Genomic DNA, 6,559 nt, shown 5'->3' on the forward strand with positions numbered 1-6,559 from the left:
ACGAATATCACAAGGTCACCTTGTTGCGTTGCGTTTGTGGACACCGGAACCTTGTGGGCTGCTTCACTGAGCCTTAAGTGGCCTCACCAGAAAAAAGAGCCCCTGTTGGGGTACAGCTGGTGTAGCCTCCCCTGTGGACGATGCTGAAGGGTGGAGGAAGTGTCATGTTTGGTTTGTTTTGTTTTTAGGCTTTCTTTAGTTTCATGTTTTGCTCAGTGTTGTGTCTCGTCATGATTATTGTGTCCACCTGTGTGCCTTCCTCTCCCTAGTGTTGGCCAATCAGCTCCCTCCTACCTTGTGTCTCTTGTCCAGGTGTTTCTCGTTGTCTCGTCAGTGTGCTTAGTATTTAAGTTGCTCGTTTTTGTTCGGTCCTTGCCGGGTCATTGTCGTGTAGTCGCTGTTTTCATAGTCCTTGTCAGTCATTTCAATTGTTTTTGAACTGCGTTACCTCTTGTCAAGTCAAGCCTAGTCACCACGCAGAGCAACCGGTCAATTGTATTTCTTTTCTTTTCATTAAAATCCCATAAACTGTCCTGCCTCGCCTCCTCTCGCTTTTGGGTCCTCCCTCTCTTTTTGCATCATGCTCATCCGTGACCGGAAGGGCCGAATGGAGAAAGAGGAGGTACTGTAATTAGCGAGGAGAAAAAGAAGGCGCTTGGATATAGATTAGTTAGATATTGAAGCTCACTTAGTATTCACTGATCAGTGTTGGACGAAACTACACCTAAGCCACCTTAATGCTCACCTACCCTAATATGCAATTGTAACAAAAATGAGAAATAATGAGATAATGTCACATTTTACTTTAATGTTTATATATATATATATATATATATATATATATATATATATATGTATGTATGTATATGTATATATGTATATATATATGTATATGTATGTATGTATATGTATATATGTATATATATATATGTATATGTATATATGTATATATATATGTATATGTATATATGTATATATATATGTATATGTATATATGTATATGTATATGTATATATGTATATATATATGTATATGTATATATGTATATATGTATATGTATATATGTATATGTATATATGTATATGTATATATGTATATATGTATATGTATATATGTATATGTATATATGTATGTATGTATATATATATATATATGTATATGTATATATGTATGTATGTATATATATATGTATATGTATATATATGTATGTATGTATATATATATGTATATGTATATGTATATATGTATATATATATATGTATGTATATGTATGTATGTATATATATATATATATGTATATATATATATATATATATATATATATATGTATATATTGGGGGTGTAACAATTCATCAAAAATCGATTTAAACTGCTAAAAATATGCATTGATGTCAAAGTAAATCAAATCCAATAATCGATTTTTGGTTTTCATTGGACAGCGATAATGCTTCTTTTAATTACAGTGTATTCTTGTACAAAATCTTACTAAACCTACATGTGGTCCGACAGCTTTGTGTGACTGTTAATTAATCAGCTTACAAAGGAGCGTGGGCTTTGTTAGTCACCGCCACAAACATAGCGACAGCGTCTCTCACACGTCTTCATATAGCTCATCGTGAGAGCTCCTTTGTCATTCCCACATTGCTTCTGGTGTTTGCACCTTCATCTCCAGAGTTAATAAGACACACTCACTCTGCATGGATGCGACATGTTGGCTCTCACTACATGCCGATGCGCACCAGTGATCATCTCATGCTAGCTATTAAAGTTTCTGTTTCGATGTACTGAGAGGCAAACTTTCATCACATCACATGTATTGCATTACAGCTCAAGCATATTTTTTTTACCAGGCTGCGTTTAATACATTTTTACAGCCCATATTGCAATAATACGGAGATTAGATACAATTCAAGTCTGAATACAGGGAAGGGAAGCTAGGGATGTATTTATAGTGGGACTGCTGCCATGGTTTGCGAACTAGGAATATACATTTGATTGGACATGCAACAGTTGTATTTTGAGTTTGGCAAAGGCATGTGCTCCAGAAAAAAAGTGTGTACTCAAACAAGACAATCCATGCTGTGATTCATGCCAAATCGCACCTAAAGTCTGCTAAATTTGGCTCGTGTGAGCTGATCCATGCCCAGGTTAGGACCACTTCGCATTCTCTGGCACACTTTTTTTGAATGTATTGTAAAACAATGATTACATTGATTATAATGATAATTTCCCCTTGCATATCATAAAGGAAAAACAACTTGGAGTACTGGGTAACTAGGTGGACGAACAGTCAGCATGTCTGCCTCGCAGTCGAGGTGTCAAGAGTCTAATCTCAGCTCAGGCCCTCCTTTGTAGATTTTGCATGTTGTCTCACTTCCCATGTTGGACTTTGAACTGTACTGTACTGTAGAACCGCAAGGCTCAAAACTCGAAATATATCTGACTCGGCCCACCCAAACTAATGTCGCGATCGGTGCAATACTGTGTGATTACAAAACAGCTGTCTTAGTATAATAATAATAATATAATTGCATTATATCTAATCAGCGCTACCAACAAAACGCAATGCAGCTTTGCTTCCTTGCAAAGCCATAACAATATCAGGCACAGTTCAAATGGCCTACTGTGAGACACGCTTAGTTCTTATTCTAGGCCGTTTATAGAAAAACCATGAATCCAAATGAAATGAGAGAATTCACAATCAACTTGTCACTTTATAAAGAGAGCGTGAGAGTCCTACTGAGATGCTTAAGCACCAGGGGGTGTGCTCACACTCTTTGTGTGCCTCAAGGAAGGTGTTCCACTCTATGAATGTTTCACAGTTAGTTGTGTCTTTTTTTGGGGGGGGGGGGGTAGGTGTGTGTGTGTGTGTGTGTGTGTGTGTGTGCGTGTACAGACAGAAAGAGACGCACCTCCAAGTGGTCCTGGAAGTGAGAAATCCAATTATGATCAGCTGAGACTTTTGTTCCAACTCTGCCACTTCACGTGCCACAACTTTGTTTTAAAGGCAGACCCCTTTAATACATTGGAATTCATCTTTTCCACATAAGTGAATACCAAATGTACCAAAACGTCTGTGTGCATGCATTCAGTTTAAGGCACGCTTGCGGAGTCTTGACTTCATGTCTCTTTTTGCTTTCTTTATGCCCTGTGATTGGCTGGAGAGCAGACCAGAGTACAATCCAAAGTCATCTGAGATGACCCTAAGGACACGTGTAACCGACATTATGACTAATATCATTCCCAAATATTCTGCCTTTACAATAATAAAAAGTTTCAGTTTTATGTTGATTTGCATGGGCTGTACTTACTTTGTGAATGTTCACAGCTAGAAAACTGTGACAGAAGACACAGAATTCAGTCATAACATATCGTCGCTGTCATGTGAAAAACACTTATCTCCATTTTTTTTTTTTTTTCATTTTCTTATTTTTACCTGAATCGTGTTTCCGGGTGGTCGACTAGTTAGCACGTCCCCCTCACAGTTCAGAGGTCGTGGGTTCGATCCCGGCCCCTGCCTCCCTGTGTGGAGTTTGCATGTTCTCCCCGTGCCTGCGTGGGTTTTCTCCGGGTACTCCTGTTTCCTCCCACATTCCAAAAACATGCATGGTAAGTTGACTGGACTCTCTAAATTGCCCCCTAGGTGTGATTGTGAGTGCGGTTGTTTGTTTGTCTCTATGTGCCCTGCGATTGGCTGGCAACCGGTTCAGGAAAATTAGAAAAGTTTCCAAAATTGGAGATAAGTGTTTTTTCACAGGACAGCGACGATATTGTACATGTAACACACAGGGATTGGCAACTGGTGACCCACAGGCCGCATGCAGCCCCCACCCTCACTCCCTCTTTGCCCTCGATGAAATATATTAATACTGCGATGTGCATCGGTTTGATTCAAATATCCCCAAATGCCATTTGCATCTATTTTCTCCATATTTAAAAAGACGTTTCTGTCATACATTTGGTTAGCAAGTGCGTGATCCGATGTGCCCCCGCAGTAGCGCTGATGAAAAAAAGCTGGCCCTCTCCATCATTTAAGATGATATAACATAACAGGCTTTATAACAATCATGCTTAAAATATCGTATATGTATATTTAAAGAACAAAAAACCTAGTGTAACCAGTTAACTTATGTTGATTTGATTTGATTTCACACTTGCAAAGGAGGGACCACGGGTGACTGTGAGGCGCGTGGGGGATTTTGTGGGGTGGTGGTTGGAGTGGAGGTGATGCGACGCTCTGAGGGGATCAGGCTGGTGAAACAGGACATTGTTGGTGTCAGGGGACTTTGGTGATGAATGGCTGACGCAGGACAACGGGGACGAGAGCACTGTCAAACTGTCACAAGCGGCCCGCGCATGTAGACGCTTGGAATGCTAATTAAATGTGTGCGTGCGTGTTATGTGTATGGTGCATATTTGACTCCTTTAAAAGAATATGTTTTTTTGTTACCTACTTATAAGTGAACAGCAGTAAACGGTATAAAGAAGCTAAGCCAATGGATGAATGCCTAGTGACTAAACACTGTCTGTTCATTTTAGCATTGTAACCAACAGTGTCCAGGATGGTCCACAAATACACAGTATTGGACCATTACAACAATTTAATTCCTCTCTTGGATATGAGAGTGAATACGTGACTAGGGAGATGATTCCAGATATACAAACAATTACTTGTTCCCCCGTATTTTATGAGAGTAGATGAAAAGGGATTACTGTATTTTCAGATTAGGGAAATGCAAGCGTTTTACTGAATGGCCACTAGATGGCAGCATTGTAATTCAAACCGCGGTATATTCGCCAACGTGAGCAGAGCTGTGATAGTTTGCGCTACCCTCGAATACTGACAGAAATTCTGTGTAAAAAATATATATATTGTTAGAACTCTCACCACTGTACAACTACTCGTCATCCTTTTATTGAACAACCCCCACCCACCCCACTTCGTAAATGTGACCGTGATTTTCCTCCAAGCGTCTTCATGTTCATAGGACATCTAAAAATGTAGGTGCGTATCTGATGATAACCAACTTTGTAGCTGTGTCACAATGTGTATATACGTTTTGCTATAGCGTTATCTCAATCATTATTTGCCCTCACAAAAAAAAAGGAGCATTCATGATTTTTTGTGACAACTTGTGTTAGATTGTGCACGTGTACCGAGACACAGTGCAGGGCATGGCAAATTAATTCAGCCATAAAATAACCTTCATTCCTTTTTCATGGATTCAAAATAAGCAATGTTTGGCTCAGCTACACATGTTTGATGATGTAAACGAAAGTATTAATAGTCGTAGAATATTCATTTCATTTCAGGTGCAGAAAAGGTGAACAAGTGAAGAAAAATGTATAACAAATAGGTAGAAGAAATGCAAAGGTGTGAAAGGAGAAAAATAACAGAACAAAGGAAGAGGGCGAATGGGGAGGGAGGGAAGGAGAGTTAGTTGTCAGTGGGTTGAAAAGACGTGGGCTGTTATTTTATTTCCTCTGTGGATACACAACAACAACGCTGTCTGTCTGAGGTGCTTACACAGCAGAACTACGATGAGACATCTCGCACACGCACACACGCGCACGGTTACATCCATTCTTTCTGTTTTGTGTAAAAAAAAAAACAAAAGAAAAAAGTACACAACAGTTATGCAGTTTTGCAGTTTGAGTGTCACATCCTCATGTTGTGTCCTGGTGTATTAAACTCTGAAATCGTCTCAAAATCTTCACGGACTGTGACTGACTCACAGGCGCGTGTGTTTGCGTGTGCGTGAGTCTCCCTGGAGCCTTGCAGCGATCTAGGTTTAATTTGACCAGTCAGCCGGTCAAAGCCAGGGCCTCAGCAAATATGTGTGTGTGTGCGTGTGTGTGGACTGACCTTAGTGTTGAGGTGAGAGGGAGATCAATGCTGAGGCAAACACAAAGGTTGCGACAAAACTCACTATCCTCCTGTCTCTCATCCATCTTCCCTTCCATCTCTGCTACTTTCTTTTCTTCAGCCCTTTGCCCTTCTCGGGGCCCCTCGCTAAATGCGTGTGCGTGCGTGCGTGCGTGTGTATCTAGAGTATCAATTGAGGGGCACGACGGATTGATTGCCAGCTAATAACTTCAGTTGAGTCACAGCTGCATACTGACTGACTAAGTGAACAACAGTCCCTTGTCACGGTTAGACACACACGCAGTTAAAATGACTTTTTCACAATGATGATGGACATTTTTTCTTACAATGCGGCCATTATTAACTGCACAAGACACAGACAATGCTTGTTTGCTGAGACCTGTCCCAGCTGAGTGAGGGGTGGGCTACAGTACACCCTGGACTGGTTGCCAACTCCCCACAAGGGGAACAGAACTGTGAAATACATCAAATCTATACACTCTAAAAAACAGTTGGGTTAAAAATAACACAATTTGGGGTTAAAATGGACAGATTGCACTACTTGGGTCAATTTGACCCAACTTTCTGGGTCCTTTTTGTACAAAACAACCCCCAAAATTGGGCTGTTTTGTACAAAACAATGCAAAAAAGTGGGTTAAATTGACCCAATTAGTGGATCGGCCTATTTTTGAC

The sequence above is a fragment of the Filicampus tigris genome, chromosome 4, assembly GCF_054856515.1.
Source record: "Filicampus tigris isolate MCC_2025a chromosome 4, RoL_Ftig_1.0, whole genome shotgun sequence".
Lineage (NCBI taxonomy): Eukaryota > Metazoa > Chordata > Actinopteri > Syngnathiformes > Syngnathidae > Filicampus > Filicampus tigris.